The sequence below is a fragment of the Triturus cristatus genome, chromosome 5_1, assembly GCF_964204655.1.
Source record: "Triturus cristatus chromosome 5_1, aTriCri1.1, whole genome shotgun sequence".
Lineage (NCBI taxonomy): Eukaryota > Metazoa > Chordata > Amphibia > Caudata > Salamandridae > Triturus > Triturus cristatus.
In genome coordinates this window covers 50,638,513-50,658,510 of record NC_140587.1, presented here as the reverse complement: position 1 = coordinate 50,658,510, position 19,998 = coordinate 50,638,513, and the positions used below count along the sequence as shown (strand labels likewise).

The 19,998-nt window shown below is 48.5% G+C and overlaps 1 protein-coding gene across 6 annotated transcripts in view; it reads right to left on the bottom strand.

Moving 5' to 3' along the window:
* PARP10 (poly(ADP-ribose) polymerase family member 10) overlaps nt 1-19,998 on the bottom strand; it is a 447,966-nt gene that overhangs the window by 101,429 nt on the left and 326,539 nt on the right. The window lies entirely within an intron of this gene.

Sequence of the window (19,998 nt, the reverse complement as noted above, 5' to 3'; positions counted from 1 at the left end):
TGTATTTCATACATACATATGCTTTGAAATTTTCCCAGTCGAGAGGCTGGGAATCCTAGTTTAAATACAAAGTAACCTATCGGTAACATCAACAGAAGCTTTATTGCCTGCCATAGTCTATTTATCTCCTAGTGCTCCAGCCTATTGTGAGGAGGGCAAGTTCATAAAAGCCAGTCTCAGATTCACAGGCACAAACATCTCAAACAAGGTGGGCACCCCAGGGTGGAGGGGCGCACATGCCCAGGGTATGAATTCAGAGCAGGTGGATATCCATCATGGCACAGGACTACATCCATATATCGGAGCTCAGGATGGTGCTTCCAGCTCTTCAAGTATTTCAAACAGTAACAAAACAAGGCTGACCTAATACGCAACAGCAATAGGACAAGAGTATTACATCTGGAAGAAGAGGGAATCTATCCCCCCAATAGTTTTTCTTTTCTTTATTGGCGTTTGTTATTTGCGTAAAGAATACAAGAGGACAATGCACAGTATAGTATAGTTTTTTTGTTTTTTTTGAAAAACCTTTATTGACATTGCAAATAAAGACAAGTATGGGCCTACAACCCTCGGGTCCGGCCGCTAAACAGTGAAAGTAACAGCGAGCAGATTAAATCACATGCAGCACCTCGGGAAGTCGATTCTCCATGCCAGTATTCTCTTATCCACTGAACAGCCCAAGAGGGAAAACAGGATATAAAAGGTTTTCATTTTACAATAAAGGATAGAAGGATCAGGTGCCAATCAAGTTCTCAACAGCGAAAATTGGCAGGCAGAATAGTGAACGTCAAGCAGTAAATAGCAATCTATCAAATCAATGGCGCTGAAACAGGAAGTTCAGGATGTGGAGGGATATCACGAGCCGTTTGCGCCTGCGGTCTCCTGCCCTAGGACCCAGAAAACCCCACGGAAATGAGGCACAAATGAAAAACAATGATTGGCCACGAAGGAAACCTACCGCACTGACCCCAGAAAAGAAAGACATAGAAGAATAAGAGAAGAAAAAGAAGGCCATAGAAACACGATAGAGGACTATAGAAGCCCCTCCCCCAACCCCCCACCCTGCACCTCTGCAGATGACTACGGCCCCCCCCCCCCCCCGCAGCGTGCCTGTCGCCCCAGAACCAGACCCGAAATATAGAAGAAACAGAGAAAAAGGGAAAAGAGAGGAAATCCCCCCTAACAGAAAAGGGGAGAGAATAATAATAAACTGGAGGAGGGCCTTCAACCAGGCCCCCGGCTTCTCCCTCCCGCACAATATCTTCCTCCCCAACGAACATTAAACAGCAAAAGTTCGGCCATGTCTGAGGGGAATGGGGAGCAGTATTCACCGACTACACTATTAGGTACATCGTGAAAGCACACAACCCCCAAGCCCGCCCGCCTATGAAATGACAACCTCCAAAGGATCAGCCTTATCCTTGGCCACTCTTTGCGAAACCACCAGTGCATACCCAGCGATCCATTATCATGTCCGAGGTTACAAGGAAGATGAGCGTCCAAAAATGACCAGGAAGGGACACACACATGTGGGGAGGACGTTTCGGAGCACCAACACAGTCATCATCATGGGAGATCACCTTTCCCAGAACTGCCCCAAGGCCTACGCCACACACGAGGTCCAGGAAGGAGGAATCAGCCGGAGCAGGCGACCGTTGCGTGAAGATTGCCTGGGGCGCCGGATGCCGCGCATGGGACAAAGCCACCACCCTCCGCTCAAGTCCAAAATCTCCAGAACAGACCGACCCCACAGCCAGCCGACCACACGCCGCCACAGTGTCCAAAGTTTCCATCCGTCCCTTATTCACAGAGGCGGTCACGGTACTTTCCTCCTGTGAAAGGTGAGACAGTGCCTCATGTACCTGGGGACAGGAAGACCGCAATTGTTCCGACGCCAACACAATACCATCAAGCTTCCTCCCCAATACCCGGGCGCCATGAACCAGGGTGGAATAAAGGGCTCCGAGAGCATCGAGGAGGTCACCGTACCCCAGCACGGCCCCCCGCGCTCGCTCCGCCACGCTCCTCTGCGCCACACACTCCCAATCTCGCTGCGACCCAGCATACAGGATGATAGAGTCCATCCCATCAAGATGGCCGCAGGGCAGGGCCACCCCAGATGGGGACCGGGTCTCAGTCACAAGCACATCAAGTTCCATGTCGCTGCAAACAAGGGTCCGGAGGCAGGCGAGATGTGTATCCAGTGTGTGGTCACAGGTGACAGTCGTTCTCCCCCTGGGCCCGCGTCTGCGAAAACCGGGAGCAGCCCGCGCAGATCGGGACGAGCCACAGGCCGCGACCGATCAAATCATTGGCGAGGGTCCAGGCAATCGCCGATAACCCCCGGAATCGTCACCCCGGGTATGCACCCGTCACACTATTCTCGGTGATAGGAGTGACCACAGCGAGATTCAGGCCGATGTTCGCGCCGCTTCGGTATTCCGACTCCACTCAGTCACCAATGGCCGCTGTTGTTGAACTGCCGCCCGGCCATGTTGTCCACTCGAGGTCCCGGCCCCAGGGCTGCCCAGGCCGCAAACTTCAAACGAGCATTTCTCGGGCGGTACCGCCGCTAGAAGCTTCAGGATCACACGATCGGTTGCCGCTCTCAATCACCAACACGGGCATGTAGCGCAGGCTGAGGATCTCATGTAGGATATCTGTGCGGGATGCGGAGATTCACGGAGCCGGGAGCCTACGCTGCCATCTCAGTCGCCATCTTGGCTCCTCCTCCAGTATAGTATAGTTATATAAAAAGTAGATTAACAGTCTTACCAAACAGCGATCCTGGTCAACTTCGTAACCCTACCACCCAAACGCACCCCTGAAGCTTCCGTGAGCAGTCCTCTCTCAGTCTCACTGATTATACCAATGAACTCGGGTACTTCAGTGTCATAGGCAGAGGGCCAAGGTGCCCATCAAACCCCTCCCATTACTGCAATAAGGTGCCATGCAATGTATCCACTTAGGCACAGCTTGAATCTGACCAGGGGGCTTCAGCAGTGCCTGTGTCATTGCAACGGCCCCTACAGTTGTCAAAGCTAGCTTGAGGGGAAACCCTAAAAATAATGACCTCAAAACTGAGTGCATCAACACATTTGGGACACTCAGCATTCAACTTAATAAGGGATTCATGATAACTGGCAAAATTAGAATATTAACACTTTTGAAAACCTTTAAGAACACACAAAATATACAGACACCTTGTATCAAAGGTAGGCCTGGGCGGACAATTACGCTACGCTCGCGTAGTTTGCGCTACTTCGTGCTACGCAAATTGCACGTAGCACAGTGCAAAAGCGCGTAGCGGTCATTTTTTGCTCACTCGAGGTCCTCAACATCAAGTTGGCGACTGCGAGCGAGCAAAATGACATCCGGCGAGACTTTTCCTCGTCGCAATCAGCAACATCAAGATCGTGAGCATGGAAAATAAACCTCCCGGCAAGGTTCTCAACGCAGGGAGGTCAGGTTTCTCATTGCAGGTGGTCGCGTATGCTCGCAACCGCTCGTGAGGAGAAACTACCAGTCCGGGTTGAGAAAGCTGCCGCTCGAGTAAAAATCTACTCGAGCAGCAGAAAACGACCGCTTGCAATATGCGAGATGCCGTTTGCAATGATTGCACAGTGCGGACAAGCATCCGGCACTGTGCAATCATTGCGAACAGCGCACTACGCAGTTTGCGAAGTGCACTTCGCGTAGTGCTACTACGAGAACTACGCCCAGGGTTAATCAAAGGTCGAGCAAACGTAAAGTGAGTTATTTTCGCTGACCCAGCTTTTAAAGTGGGCACTGTGCCACATGTAAGTAACACAACGAGAAGGGGGATCCTCATGAACATTGAATGGACCTGCCCACATGTGGGACATTCATAAATCATATAAGTGTGTGTGTGTTTACACACACCAGTTTTTCTGATCAAAAGTCTATTTTGCAAAGCAAATAAACATTTTGCAGAGTGATGTCAGGGACATGGGGGTTCGGCAGTGCGTGTGTGGTGAGTGGGAGGGGGGGGGGTTAGGGTAACGGTTGGAGCTTTCAGGGGCTACGTCAGAGATGTGGGTTGTGGTAGGCGCGTGGGTACCTACGAATACAGCGGCCACACTAACGTAGAGCGGGGAGTCTGCCACAGATCCGGCTGTAGCCGAGACTTTGCGTGGGTGCTACTAATTTATTGACGGTGGGAACGCCGCCGGTCCTCCGGGATGTCGGCTAAACAGCTGTGTAAGTGTGACCTCTACTACCATCACGAGGACCTCCCCCCTCCCTCTGCGTTGCAATACGCCCGAAGGGCGATTGTTCCTGTATTGCTCCTTTGTGTCAATAAAGGTTTTTTTGAAAAAAAAAAACAAAAAAAAACAAAAAACATTTTGCAGAGTGATTGAAGGCCCTACTGGCCAGATTTGAGTTATTATCTTGCAAACAAAGAAGCCAGTTGTATTTTAAAGAATTAATAACTTAATCAGAAAGTTCACAACCTTTAGTTTTCCTTAAATATAGGAAGCAGAGGTAAGCTTGGCAATGTAGCCAGATAGGATGCAAAAATCAGACTCAAAAAGTGACACTGCACTTAAGGAATTCCACTTCTCTAGTTTCCCATCAGACTTGGTCAATAAAAGTTAGGTCTGATAGGAAACGATAGGATGCTGCACAGAATGTCATATCAGCACATGGTTCATTCCTCCGAAGAGAAGAGATGGTGGCTTAAACTTACTCCCCCTAGAGGAGAAGATTATAGGTAAGGTTTCCTTCTCTTCCAGTAAATTCTCATTGCTAGTCCTAGCACTTAAAAGAATACACACCCATCCCACATCAAGAAAGAAGAGGAAAACAAACGTCTATGTGTTCTACTCAAAAAGGTTCCTTGAGGAAGCTTGGCCTACCTGGGTGTATGACTCAAGGAATTAGTTCCTTGTAACCTCCAAGTGGCAGTTTTTCATATTTCTCAAATGGGGATTTTTGTAGCAGCTTTACCTCTTGTAGAGTCAACCAATTCGAGTTTCATTAGGTAACTCAAGACTTATATGTGAGGCACTATCCACCTATAAGGAAAATGTTACTTACCAGTAGACATCTCTATTGGCATATAGAGCTGTAGATTCACATGCTTTGCATACTCCTGCCATCTAGTGTTGAGTCCGGATGTTTGCAAGTTGTTTTTGTTCAAAGAAGTATTTTCCAGTCACAAGGTAGGCGACGACTCCTTTCGGTGATAGTGCACATGGGTATCGACTCCATTGTTAGATTATTTCCCGTTAGAGGGCGAGTATGGAGTTAGTAGGATAGATTAGAGACGTCCATGCATATGTATGTAATAAATGATTAAGTAATTAACTGCAACAGGTACCCGGCAAGGCGGGTGGGCGCATGTTTATCTACAGCTATACATGCCAAGAGCAGATGTCTACTGGTAGCATTTTCCATTCAAGGCATGTGAGCTGTAGATCACATGCTTTGCATTAACTATACAGCAGTTTGCTCCCAAAGCGGTGCCTAACCTGTAGCTGTTGCAGTTGTTTGAAAAAGTGTACTGTCTGGCCTACATTAGCTTGTTGTCTCGCCAACACATCTACACAATAGTGATTGGGGAACGTGTGCGGTGCAGACCATGTTGCAGCTTTGCAGATGTCTGCAATGGAAATGTTCCCTAAAAATGCCATAGTATCCCCTATTTTGCTGGTAGAATGAGCCCTAGGGGGGTTTGTAAATATTTTTTAGCTTTTGCATAGAATGTTTGAATGCATTTTACAATCCACCTTGAAATGCCGGACTTTGAGATAGGATTGCCTTTGTGCAATGGCGCAAAAGCCATGAAGAGTTGCTGTGTCTTACGAAAGGGTTTTGTCCTTTAGATGTATAGTAAAGCTCTTTGAACGTCTAATGTTTGAAGAGCTCAACATAATCTTATTGAGCGGAAAAAAAAGTGACTTAACAGAATGGTTTCTATGAAAGGCAGATATTATATTTGGTAGGAATTTAAGATTAGTACGAAGAACCACTTAGTCTTTGTGTAAGCGGAAAAAGGGTTCTTCAATAGTTAATGCCTGAAGCTCACCTACTCTCCTCAGTGATGTAATGGCAATGAGGATGCCACTTTCCAAGTGACAACAATAACAATAATGAGATTGCAAGCCGGTGCAGGTGGAAGTGTTGGAGGAATTATTCTTTTTAGTCCTTCCATCAATGCTTTGATCACAGGCACTCTGAAAAGGGACACATGCCTGTTTTGCAGATAGGCAGCAATTGCAGCAAGATGTAGTCTTATGGATGTGTAAGCTAGATTTGAGGGATGTTAGTGCAACAAATAGCAGATAATATTTTGTACTGAAGCATTTAACAGGCTGATGATGTTATTGCAGTAAATGACAAACCGTTTCCATTTGGCTGCACAGCAAGCCCTTGCAGTAGGTTTTCTGGCCTCGTTAATAATATGAATACAGTCCGGTGGAAGGTTTAGATAACCAAACTAGACTTCAGGAGCCAAATCGCAAGGTTCAGCTGATTTGGATGCCTTATGCCTCCCTGACTCTGAGTGAGGAGACTGGGTGTGAGGCGTAGTTTGTGATGCGGAACTACTGAACGCTCCAACAGGGAGGTGAACCATGGTTGCCGGGCCCATGTTGGAGCAACCAGAATTAGTGTTAGGAATGTTTTCTTGAGCTTTCGAACCACTGATGGGAGTGGGAGAGGTAGAAAAGTGTAGGCAAACATCCCTGACTAGGACAGCTTTGCCTATAAGGTGGGTCTGAAATGATTTGAGCACTAGTAATATTTTGCTAGCAGTTTCAGTTGATTGATATGAAGCTGTTTTTGCTTCGGATTCCACAACCCTGGAACAGTGTGAGTCTGGAAATGAGCTCCCCAACCTGTGAGTGATGAATCTGCTGTTAGGAATGTCTGTGGAACCGGGTCGATGAACGGCCGCCCTTTAGATACATTTTGTGGGTTCAACCACAGCAGAGAACAATGTGTGCGGCCGTCCACCAACACTAGATCTTTCAATTGACCCCGACTGACTCCACGGACGGGCTAAACATTCCTGAAGGGGACGCATATGGAGTCTTGCATGTAGGTCTATTATAATGCAAGAGGCCATCAGTTATGTTATGTTATGTTACTGTTTGTTTTGTAGAGCGCTCAGCTGCTCCAAAGAGCGTCCCGGCGCTAAAGATCATCACACCAAATACCAGCAGCAAGCAAACAGCCATAACAGAGAACACAACCAGAATTAACCATAACAGCATTACAAAGCAAACAGATAGGTTTTAAGTCCTTTCCTAAAAACCGAGAGATTGGTGCACACCCGCAACGTCAAGGGAAATGTGTTCCAGAGGCGGGGTGCAAGGTAACTAAAGGAGCGACCTCCACAGCGAGCACGCTTCACTGTTGGAACGATAGCCTTGGCCTGGGCAGCAGATCTCAGAGGTCTAGATGGAAGATAGAAATTGACCCTTCTCTGCAGATATTCAGCGCCGAAATTGTGAAGCGCCCTAAAAGCTGTAGTTAGGGTCTTGAAGAAGATACGCTTACGAATCGGCAACCAATGCAGAGAGACAAGGAGATTGCTGGCCCTAGATCTTCTAGTTAAACCGAAGATTGCCCTGGCTGCAGAATTTTGAACTATCTGCAGACGAGTCAGCAGATACTCAGGAAGACCTAAGTACAGGGTGTTGGCGTAGTCTAGGCGCGAGCCAATTAATGCTTGCACCGTAATTTTCTTATGCTCCAAAGATAAATAGGGCAGAAACTTGCGCAACATCCTTAAGATGGCAAAGCACTTCCCAGTCAAGCCAGCAACCTGGGTTTTAAAGGAAAGAGTGTTATCGACCATCATACCCAGGTTCTTCGCTGTGACCGAATCGCTGGCAGGGGGAGACATTGCCGAAGGCCACCATAGCTTCCAACGTGGGTCTGCAGGACAGCCAAAGAACAATATTTCGGATTTATCGGAGTTGCATTTGAGGCCATTTTTCCCAAACCAGTCAAACACAAACTCCAAACACTTCCGAATGGCTGCTCCATCAAAGTCACAGCCCCTGTCACAAGTGAACAGGAGCTGTGTGTCATCCGCATAGGATATGATCTGGGCCCCTAGCTCCTCCACCCGTGCCGCAAGAGGTGTAAGGAAGATTTTAAAGAGGGAAGGACTCAGTATGGAGCCCTGCGGGACCCCTACCTTAAGCTGCGGCATCCGGGCGGAGAAAGGGGGAGCCCAGATCGTTTGTGTCCGATCAGCCAAAAAAGACTGAAACCATGCGAACACCGTACCCCGCAGCCCAATCTCCCAGAGTCTAATTAGGAGGAGGTCGTGGGGGACGGTGTCGAAGGCCGCCGACAAATCAAGCATGATAAGCAGGGCCTTTCCACCCCTATCGAGGGACTCCTTCACAATCTCAGTAACCTCAAGAAGAGCGGTCTCGGTGCTCAGGTTAGATCTAAATCCAGACTGTGACTGATGTAAAAGGGAGTTGCCCTCTACAAAGTTGGTAAGGGTGGTATGAACACACTTTTCAGTGATCTTGGCCAGGGCAGGAAGCAGCGAGATTGGCCTATAATTAGAATGCAGTTTAGCATCTGCATTTGGTTTTTTAATGAGGGGAAGAACTAAGGCCTGTTTCCAGGAGGAGGGGACTTTGCCCGACTTCAAAGATGCATTAATGAGAGGGTTGATGATCGGATTAAGGGCAGGTGCCAGGGTCGCAAGACACTTGGCGGGACAAGGGTCCAGAGGAGAGCCAGATTTCAGGCTAGACAAAAGGTCAAGCGAGGCCTGAGGCTCTAAAGAGGGAAAACAGTGCAGGGTAGGGCCCACAGAATCCATATGCATAGCTGGTGGGCATAACCAGGGGTTGGAAAGGCCATCGACCTCTGAACCTTTGCTCAAGATGATCTGGGTTCCTTGCAACGCTGACTGGATAGTACGTATTTTATTAGTAAAAAATACTGCAAGCTCCATGATCCAAGGTTCCGAGAGAGCAGATGCAGAAGTGCAGCAGGAGGGAGAGGTGAATTCTTTAACAATCTTAAAGATCTCTTTGCAGGAGCTATCTGCTTCCTCGATCCTTCTGGCCAAATAGGATTTTTTCTCTGCAACGAGCTCCCTGTGATATTCTTTCACTGCTGCTCTGTAAGACTGCTTAGCCGATGTATCATAGTGCCTCCTCCAAATTCTCTCCAGCCTCTTGCAGTGCCTTTTCTTGGCCGCCAAGGCAGCAGAGAACCACGGGGCTGATGCTCGTGCCAGCTCAGATCTAACCTGGCGAGATGGTGCCAAGGCTTCCAAACGTGCAGTGCGAGTAACTGCATGTATACTCGTGCTTGAAGGGAGTGATTGGATTGAAACTGACACCAGAGCTTGAATATTTCTGATAGTGGCTGCCGTTGGAAAGGCCAGAGCTTTGAGTTTCCGGAGTGGCCCCCAAGTGTGTTTGTGTCATTAAAGGTTGTAGGTGTGACTTCAATAAATTGACCGTGAAGCCTAGACTGTGCAGCAGGTGCAGTGTGCTTTGTGTGTGTTGCAGACACCTTTGGTGCAAACTGGCTTTGATGAGCCAGTCGTCTAAGTATGGGAAGACCTGGATGTTTTGTCTTCGCAGGTGAGCAGAACCTACTGCTAGGCATTTTGTAAAGCCTCTGGGAGCAGTGGTGATTTAGATGGGAAGCACTTTCAATTGGTAGTGTTTGCCCGCAACGACAAACCTGAGGTATTTGCGATGAGCGGGATGTATTGGAATATGGAAGTATGCGTCTTAAGTCTAGAGTAGACAAAGTCGCCTTGCTGTAGGAGAAGGACCTTTTGGAGTATGACCATATGGAAGTGACCCGAATGAATGTATAGGTTTAATTCTCTGAGGTCTAATATAGGCCTGAGAGACCCGTCCCTTTTGGGAATGAGAAAGTAAAGGGAGTACATGCCTGTTTCTTGATACGGTAATAGGACAGGTTCTATAGCTCCTTTTTGCAGAAGAGCCTGAACCTCTTGTTTGAGGAGGTGTATATGATCCAGAGACAGTTTGTGTGATAGTGGAGGAATTATTGGAGGGTAGGTGGTAAGCTCCAGGCAATAACCAGATTGGAAAAGTTGCAATACCCATTTGTCTGAAGTGATGGTATTCCAGACTGGGAGAGACAGAGAGACGTCCCCTGACAGGCTTGGAATGATGGGGGGGCTGGGAGGGGGCGGATTAAGAGGAGACAAGTCACTTATATTTGCGGTAGGGGAAGTACGGGGTATGTTACTTTTACCTCTTCCCTTGCCATTGTTTCCTCAAAATCCTCCTCAAAAGTAACCTCTTGAAGAGTGTGATTGATTGTTACCACTAAATGACGTGGAGGAACTGTCTGTCTGCATGGTCTTTGAGCCTCCTCAGTAAAAGGAGTGGTGAAAGGAACAACGATTAGATGTTTGTAAAGCTCCCATGGATTTGGCAACATCGGTCTTTCTTCATTTTTTTTTTTAATGACGCATCTACCACAGGTCCAAATAGGTGTTCTTTGTCAAAGGGTAGGTTTAAGATGGAGGCTTGAACCTCCGGTTTAAACCCTGAGCCAGGCAAGTCTTCTAAGCAGAACGCTGGTGCTAATAGTGCGTGCAGCAGTATCAGCTGAGTCTACAGCACACCTGATGGAAGTGTTAGAAATTAGTTTCCCTTCTTGGATTAAATCATGTGCCTTAGCTTTGGCTCTTCTGGCAAGAATTGGAGCAATTGTTCCAATTCATCAAAATGAGCTCGGTCATATCTAGCTAACAGAGCCTGGGTGTGAGCTGTACACCAAGTATTGGCTGCCTGTGCTGCAAATCGCTTGCCTGAGGAATCTTTGATTCTTTATCAGGAGGAGGGGCATCTCTGGTTTGTGAATTTGTCCGCGTACGAGCCTTTGAAACCACTAAGGAGTCTAATGGAAGTTGACCTCGGATGTAAATTGGGTCTGTAGATACGCTTTATACTTTGTCTACTCTTGGAGTTATAATTCTTGCGCACTTGGTCTTTAAATGTGTTCAATATACCCTTAAGCACAGGCAGTGTATGTGTTTTTTTTAGCAGAACTTAAGGTTTCGAATAAAAAGTCCTCTTCAAGAGGCTCTTTGTGGAGCTGCACTCCATGGTATTGAGCAGCTCTGTTGACTGGGTCTTTAAACCCTACCTTATCGTCTGGTGGAGAAGGTTTATAAGGTTATAAATCTGGGTCGTTGTCAGTATTGGGATCTGTATTAGAATTGATCAACGGGTCAGTATTATTGTCCCATGGTGCATCTCTGTTAGACCTGGCATAGCTTGGCGTGATTACCCTAGACTTTTTGCCTCCATCTCCTTTGCTGTAGATGCTTTGGGTACTTTGCCACTGCTAATCAGTGTCACAGTACAAGGGTTCCCTATGTAAAGTGTAGTGGTAATTGGTTGGCCAGGATTAGTACGTTGGCCTTACAAGTAAAGTCGCTAGCGATGTGCACTGTGTGTGCAGGGGCTAGTAATGCAAAGGCGCGCAGAGAAGGAAACTCAGGCCTTCACTGTAGGGCCTGCGCGCAGAGTGCTAAGTTAGCATGTTGTCCTGACAAGTGCAACAACTTGTCAGGCCTTACTTTCCCTTTTGCATACACATGGGGCACCCCTGTGGTAGGCTCCAGGTAACCCCTGGGCAGGGTGCAGTGTAGGTAAAAGGCAGGACATTTACTGAGGTGTGCGTTATGGCCAGACAGTGAAAAACACTCCATTTAGTTTTTCACTGGTGAAAGGCCATTCTGCCCATAGAATAGAATGGGGGAGGCTGGGTATTGTGTTTTGGTAGCCTAGTTTCCTGTAAGTTTATAATGGAGAGGTGAAGTTTAGTATGTATGAACTCACAGTGTCATAACACATCTTTCTGTGAAAGTGGTTTTGTCACTGTGTTTTCAGAAACCAATCTTTTAGAAAAAAGTGGCTGAGTTTTGTGCGTTAAGCATTTCTGTGGGTCTCTGCTGAATGTGGATTGACTGTCTGGATCTGGGAGGTGAGAGAAGCTGTGAGAAGTCTTGACCCAGGGAGGAGTTGAGATGGCACCAGGCTGCCCTGCATCTGGAGAGTAGGGGGGAGGATAAGCCCGGGAGGTGCAAAGGCCTGGGCTGGTGCTATAAACCAATTGACCCATCTCCAGCTGAGTGATTAAGGATCCAGACCCCCTGTATCAAAGGGGGAAAGGTGACACTGGGAGGGAGATACCCAAAACTGATTTAGGCAGGGGCCAGTGACCCCTGAGCACAAAGAACTTCAAAGACCTGAAGGGGTATAACTAAGAGAACTGAAACCCCTAGAATTTGGTGTTTTGAATGGCGAAATGGACAGGTCGAGTCTGCAGAGGCTCTGACATTTTCATGGTCAAGAAGAACTTCTGCCAAGGAAGAAGTTGCTGAAGAGACTGCTGGATAGGACTGACCCTTGCTTTGTGATCTGGAGCTGGCCTGCAGGTTGTAGCTTTTACTAAGGAAGACACCGAAGGGACATTGCAGTGGGTGGAGTTCCCCCACTTCTTGAACAGGACTGCGCTTTGTGCTGTGTCCTGAACCCCAAGGGCCTGAGGTGAGCTGGCTCCCTGTTTGGAAACACAGGAACATAAAAGTTCCCGGAGAAGTCCCAAGCAAAGCGGTGTGCGCGTGCTTTTGCAGCTTGAGACCCTCAGAAGTCGTGCCTTGTGATTGTGGGCACACTTGGAGTAAACTTAGTCGCAGACGTACAAGGAGTGTGTCGGGATGCAGGCAGGGCGTTGGTGAGGAGCGCCTGGTCGTTGTGTGCACAGAGCGAAGAGGTGAAACTCTGACGCAAAAGGAGCGTGTCGTGGTGCAGCAGAGGCGTTGGTGAAGAGAGGCTGGTCGTTGTGTGCACCGGAAGAAGAGAGGAGACTCGGATGTGCATGGTGCGTGTCGTAGTGCAAGCAGAGGCGTTGGTGAAGAGCCCATTGTCTTCGTGTGCACCGGGAGAAGCGGTGAGACTCGGACGCACAAGGTGCGTGTCGTGGTGCAAGCCGAGGCATTGGTGAAGCGCGCCTAGTCATTGTTTGCACCAGAAAAGAGGCGAGTCTCGGACGCGCAACCACAGGCGCTGATTAAGAGTGCCTGGGTAGTGTGTGGACCGAAATCGAATTAGGTCTCCACAGTGCAGGTCTGTGTCTACGGAGATCGCCAGAAGGAGGGCCAGGTCATCGGCCCTCGGAGTGAAACAGTAGCGGCCCGGAGCCCCAGAGGAGCTGAGCTCGCCGTGTTCATTTGACAGACTTCTGGATTAAGGCCCAAGTCGCTGAAGGAGAGTCGCCAGCCGCCCCCCCCCCCCCCAGGTAACATGGATCACACACCACCTGTGGTGGTGTATGGGCCCGGAGGGACACACTCTCGGCCTCTCGCTTCTGTCAGCTGCGCGAGCCAGTTGCTTTGGCTCGGATCTAGGCCTGTGCTGGCCCACGGAGGGGCAGTACTGGGGCCGGAGTGAGAAGCGGTACTTTTGTGAAAAGTTAGAACAGAAGTTGCGCACTCAAAATTTCTCCAGGTCAATATTTTAAGCAAAATTAGTTGGTGCAAACGAATTAATCCCCCTGAGTAGGGAATTCAAATCGTAGATAATGATAGCACGTTCCTGAATAGGAAAATGTCTTTCGTTTTGCACTCAATCTCAGAGATATGATCTCTTTTGTGAAATTAAACTCAGGTAAATCGCCAGAAGGAGGGCCAGGTCATCGGCCCTCGGAGTGAAACAGTAGCGGCCCGGAGCCCCAGAGGAGCTGAGCTCGCCGTGTTCATTTGACAGACTTCTGGATTAAGGCCCAAGTCGCTGAAGGAGAGTCGCCAGCCGCCCCCCCCTCCCCCCCCAGGTAACATGGATCACACACCACCTGTGGTGGTGTATGGGCCCGGAGGGACACACTCTCGGCCTCTCGCTTCTGTCAGCTGCGCGAGCCAGTTGCTTTGGCTCGGATCTAGGCCTGTGCTGGCCCACGGAGGGGCAGTACTGGGGCCGGAGTGAGAAGCGGTACTTTTGTGTCATCATTGATCTAGGATTGGGGACAACTGTTAACGGGAGCACCTAAACTGTCGTATTACATTTTGCATTACTGCTGCTAACGAACTATCGAACTGTGGTATGACACCTGATCTTATTTGTGCCTGACGAACTACATGCTGGGTGCCCTACGCACTGCGTTATTGTTCCCATGCAGAGTACATGAATGTAACGTGGCGCCTTGCATTGTTTTTCCATTGCACCAGTACATGATTGTAGTGTGACGCATTGCTTTGTTTCTTCCTTGCACAGGGCATGCTGGTAGGGATACGCATTGCATTATTCCTTCTGTTGCAAAGTACATGATTGTGGCGCTACGTATGGCATGGTTTCTCTAATGCAAAGTACGGCGGTATATCATTACGCATTTCAGTATTTCTTTTCTTTTACAACGTGTGTGATTCTAGCAATACGACCTGCCTAACCTTTTGGGAACGGTTAGAACTTAACTGCTGGTTAGAAGTGGTGGTTGGAATTAGAACCTACCAATCCACCGGAAGCAATACTACCCAGTATTATATGCTTGTTTTGTATTGTGTGGTCATATCGTATATCTTCTTATATAAAGATTATACTTTTTTTTATAAAAACTCGTGCGACATCAGTGGGTTGCTGTAGGTGTGGTTGCACATACTGTCCACTCGTGCCTTGGAGATGAGCCTGGCTGCTCTTGCCAAGCTACTAAAGGGGTAAGCAGGGCTATCTCAGACGGTGTCCTTACTTAGCCTAACGTTGAAACGAGGGGTCCGGATTTCACACCTGGCAACCGTGGTGCGGGGCAGGGACTCCCGACTACAGCATTTGGTGGGTGGCGGTGAGTGACTAGGACCCCCACTTCCAACATTTGACGGCAGAACGGTGGGATTCGATCCTTAATGTAAATTAAATGCGTATGTGCAAAATCGCTCACAGTAATTAATGTACATCACAAATTGATTGCAGACCACAACGCAACCACATATTGTGTTTTTGGAATTGTTGGTTCTAGTGTGGAGTAACCTTTAATCCACACATCTCAGGGGGAAGCCAGATAGCCGGTGAGGCTGAGGGTGCAGAAGGGAAATGCTACTTACCAGTATACATCTGTTCTTGGCATGTAGAGCTGCAGATCCATACACTTAGCATAGATCGCCATCTGGTGTTGGGCCCGGATGTTTGCACTTTTTTTTGTCCTGGAAAGTCTTTGGCAGTCACGAGATAGGCGACTCCTCCTTTGGATCATAGTGCGCATGGGCATCTGCTCCATCCTCAGATTGTTTTTCGCCAGCAGGGAAATTATGGAGCTTTGTAAGAAAACAGGAAAGATGCCAATGTATGCTGTATCTAAATAATATGGTACTGTAACAGATAAAGGTAGCGGGGAAGGCAGGTGAGCGTGTGTGAATCTGCAGCTCTACATGCCAAAACAGATGCATACTGGTAAGTAGCATTTCCCGTTCGAGGCATATGAGCTGCAGATCACACACTTAGCATAGATTGCATAGCAGTACCCATCCTTAGCGACGACCACCAGTATCTGCTGCAGTAGTTTGAAATAGTGTTTTGAGGACAGCCTGGCCCATACTAGCTTGTTTTGTTTGCACATCCACACAGTAGTGTTTTGTGAATGTGTGTTGTGTAGACCATGTAGCTGCTCTGCAAAGGTCATCTAAGGGAACGTTTCCTAAAAATTCCATAGAAGCTCCTATCTTTCGTGTAGAGTGGGCTTTAGGAGGAACAGATAAAGTACGTTTTGATTTGTGGTAGCAAATTTGTATGCATTTAACGATCCATCTAGCTATCCCAGACTTTGATATGGGGTTGCCTTTGTGTGGTGGTGAGAAAGACACAAAGTTGTTTGGTCTTATGAAAGGGCTGTGTTCTCTCGATGTATTAAAGCAATGCTCTTTTAACATCTAAAGTATGAAGAGCTCTTTCTGCGACTGTCTGTGGTTGCGAGAAAAATACGGGCAACTCCACAGACTGAGGTGGAAGGGAGAAATGACTTCTGGAAGGAATTTAGGATTAGTTCGTAGAACAACTATATTATGATGGATTTGCAAGAAAGGTTCCTGGATAGTTAGTGCTTGTAGCTCACTAACTCTACTAAGAGAAGTATTGGCCACTAGGAAAGCAACTTTCCATGTTAAGAATTGTAGCTCACATTTATGTAGAGGTTCAAAAGGAGGGTCCATTAGTCTTGTGAGAACGATGTTTAAATTCAACACAGGTGAGGGTGGAACTCTGGGAGGAATTATCTTTTAAGGCCTTCCATAAAGGCTTTGATGGCAGGTACCCTAAAAAGTGATGTGTTGTCTATTTTGTAGGTATGCTGCTATGGCAGCAAGGTGCAGTCTAATAGACGTATAGGCTAAGTTGCACCTTTGGAGGTGTAGTAGGTACCCTATGATGTGTTATATAGACACGTCTAGGGGATTGATGGTGTTATGACAATATATCACAAATCGCTTCCACTTGGCTGCGTAGCAGGCTCTCGTGGTGGGACGTCTAGCTTCTCTAATGACGTTCATACAGTCAGGGGGAAGGTTAAGGTAACCAAACTCTAAAAACCCAGAAGCCATATCGCAAGGTTGAGCTGAGCTGGGTCCGGGTGTCTGATCTCTCTATGGTTCAGGGTTAAGAGGCGTGGTGAGGTGTGATTTTTGGTGCGGAACTACGGACAGTTCCAGTAATGTGGTGTACCACGGTTGTCTGGCCCAAGATGGAGCAACTAGAATGAGTTAGTGAGTGTTGCTATAGTTTGCGCACCACCAGTGGAATGAGTGGGAGAGGCGGAAAAGTGTACGCAAATCTGCCTGACCAATTCATCCATATCACATTGCCTTTGGACAATGGGTGTGGATATTTGGCGTTTTTGTGGGTGGCGAAGAGGTCCATCTGTGGTTGCCCCCACATTTGAAAGAACGGCTGAAGAACTTGCGGATGAAGTTCCCACTCATGGATTTGTTGTGTTTGATGACTTAACAGATCGGCTATGGTGTTTTGGACTCCCGGGACATGTTGGGCTGGAGACAAATATTCTGAGGTATAGCCCACCTCCATATGCTCTGTGCTAGCTGAGAGAGCTGCAGAGAGTGTGTCCTGCCTTGTTTCTGTATGTAGTACATGGCTGTCATGTTGCCCGTGCGGATTAAGACAGCTTTCCCTGATATTTGCTTTTGGAATGCTTTTAAGGCTAGGAATATGGCTAGTAACTCAAGGTAGTTGATGTGGAGTAACTTTTGTTGAGGAGTCCACCTGCCCTGCATGGAGTGATGTAATAGGTGAGCTCCCCAGCTGGAGAGCGATGCGTCCGCTGTCATGACAATTGAGGAACTGGCTCTAGGAACGGTCGGCCTTTGGAAAGGTTCTTGGTGTTCCACCACTGCAGAGAGCGATGAGTGCGACCATCTACCAACACCAGATCTGTTAGCTGACCTTGAGCCTGGTTCCATTGGCGTGCTAAGCACTCCTGTAGCGGACGCATCTGGAGTCTTGCGTGAGGCACTATAAATATGCAAGAGGCCATCATCCCTATGAGTTGCATGAACACTCGAGCTGGAAGAGTGGCGAGGTTGAAATTTGGGGAGGAGAGACTGCATGCTTGCTATCCTGGCTGGAGTGGGATAGGCTAGCGCTCTTGAGGTGCCTATCGTGGCACCGAGGTATTGTGTGTGGGACGGTTGCAGATGAGACTTGGTGTGGTTTACTGTGAACCCCAGGTCGTAGAGTAGTTGGATAGTCACGCGAGTGTGATGTACACACTGGTTGTATGAGCTGGCTTTTATGAGCCAGTCGTCGAGATATGGGACGACGTGAATGTGTTGTCTTCTTAAGTGGGCTGCTACTACCGCTAGGCCCTTGGTGCTGTTTTGACTCCGAACGGGAGTACTTTGAATTGATAGTGTTTAAAGCTTACTCTCCTGTAGGAGTTCATTGGCCCAGTTTTTATATTTATCTGGGAGGTGCTGCATTATGGACTCGAGTTCATCACAATGTGCCCTATCATACCTGGCTAACAGCGCCCGTCCACTACAAGAACCAGTTCTATTGCATTTGTTTGTAGGAGGGAGATTACCTCCTGCTTTAGCAGTAATAGATGTTCTTGTGACATTGGACGCTGTTTGGGGTGGTATGTTTGGGGGGGGGGGGGGTGAGGGGGGTTAGTGTTAAGTTCGAGACAGTAACCCGATTGAACTATTTGTCGCACCCACCTGTCTGTGGTGATGTTGATCCAGACAGGAAGGAACTGTTGTAGTCTTCCCCCGACCGGAGTGGAATGGTCCGGGGGAAGCGGAGGGAAGTCATTGGGTAGGGGTGGAAGCAGAGCTGGTCTTGTTAGTCTTGCCTCTTCCCTTGTTATTGTTGCCTCTGGTAACCTCTGGTGAAGGTGGACTGGGTGGGAGCCTTGTAAGAGGTGGAGGGGTTGTCTGATGAGTAGCCTCTGGAGTTGCCTTTGTAGGAGGAGCAACGAAAAGAACGTCTGGGAGCTTGCGATTGCAAGGCTCCCATTGACTTGGCTGTGTCCGTGTCCTATTTCATTTTCCTCAGGGGGAAGTCTACATTAGGGCCAAAGAGGTGCTCTTGGTCGAATGGCTGGTTCAGGATTGAACTTTGTACCTCAGGCTCAAAGGCTGAAATGCGTAGCCAAGCGTGCCTACGCAAAAGGACACTTGTATTTACAGCTCTGGAGGCGGTATCTGCCACCGAGAGCGCAACGGATGGAGTTATTGGTAATTAGTTTACCCTTCTGTATGTGGTCGTTCGCTTTGTTTTTGTATTTGCCCGGGAGGTGTTGCTATAGGCACTCTAACTCATCATAGTGTGGCCTATCGTATCTGGCTGGCAGGGCCTGAGTGTTGGCGATGCGTCATATGTTAGCTGCTTGTTTTTCGGCGCAGAGTGTTTCAGTTGCGAGGGCTTTTTCGGCACCGGCGTGTCTTTGGGTTTGGACCCGTGTTGTTTTGCAGTCCCTGTATGCTTTTTCAGTTCCGATGATTTTTTCGGCTCCGATGAGTGCGAGTCCGAACTCTTGAGGAGTGGCTTCTTGGTCAGCTCAGAACGTTTTTTCGGTGCCGGCGAGCCGGTACTCATTGTTTTTGGCGTCGAGGGCTTTGAGGTGGAAGCAGCGGTCGACACTGAGGAGGAGGGCGGTTTCTTTTTCGATGCCAAAGATTGAGTTTCGGCACCCGTGGCAGGCTGACTCAAGCCCGAGTCGCCTGAAGGCTTGGTAGGCTTCTTTGCTGGGCCTGAGGTGTGGAAAACAGTGTGTCAGTGTGCACCTGGGCCTGAAAGTGAAGGTGTGACCGAAGCCTTTTTTGTATGGAGGGACTCTGGGTCGACGTCTTTACTTACGACCCTCTGCGCCGGAGTGAGTTCTTCGACGTCTGAGTCATCTGCTTCGGAGGCGCTAACTAGGCCTTCTTCGACTGCTCTGGTACATAGACGCCCTCTTGGAAGATGTCGTCGGGGATGGATGTCGGCGAGCGAGCCATGGTCCTCCGAGCTCGCCGATCCCAAAGGGTCTTCTTGGAGCAGAAAGAGGCACAAGCTGGACAGTCTCTGGCGTCGTGCTCCGGTGACAAGCAGAGGTTACACACCTCATGCAGACCGGTGTGGGGAAACTTCGACCAACATTGAGGACACTTCTTGAATGGCGTCCTTTCCATGAGCCAGATGCTAAGGCCCAAAGGCCTTCGTCAACTACCAGAATCGAAGACTTTGACTTGGAGAGATGTGCGACGATTAGGGTCCGCGATCGAGACAATACCGTAGAAAGGGCGAAGGATTGCACGTCAAAATGGAATCAGTAACGGTTCCGAACTAGAGCGCGAGAAACACATCTGAGCCCGATGGCGGAAAAAAACAATCCGAGGATGGAGCCGATGCCCATGCGCACTATGATCCAAAGGAGGAGTCACCTATCTTGTGACTTCCAAAGACTTTCCAGGACAAAAACATCCGGGCCCAACACCAGATGGTGATCTATGCTAAGTGT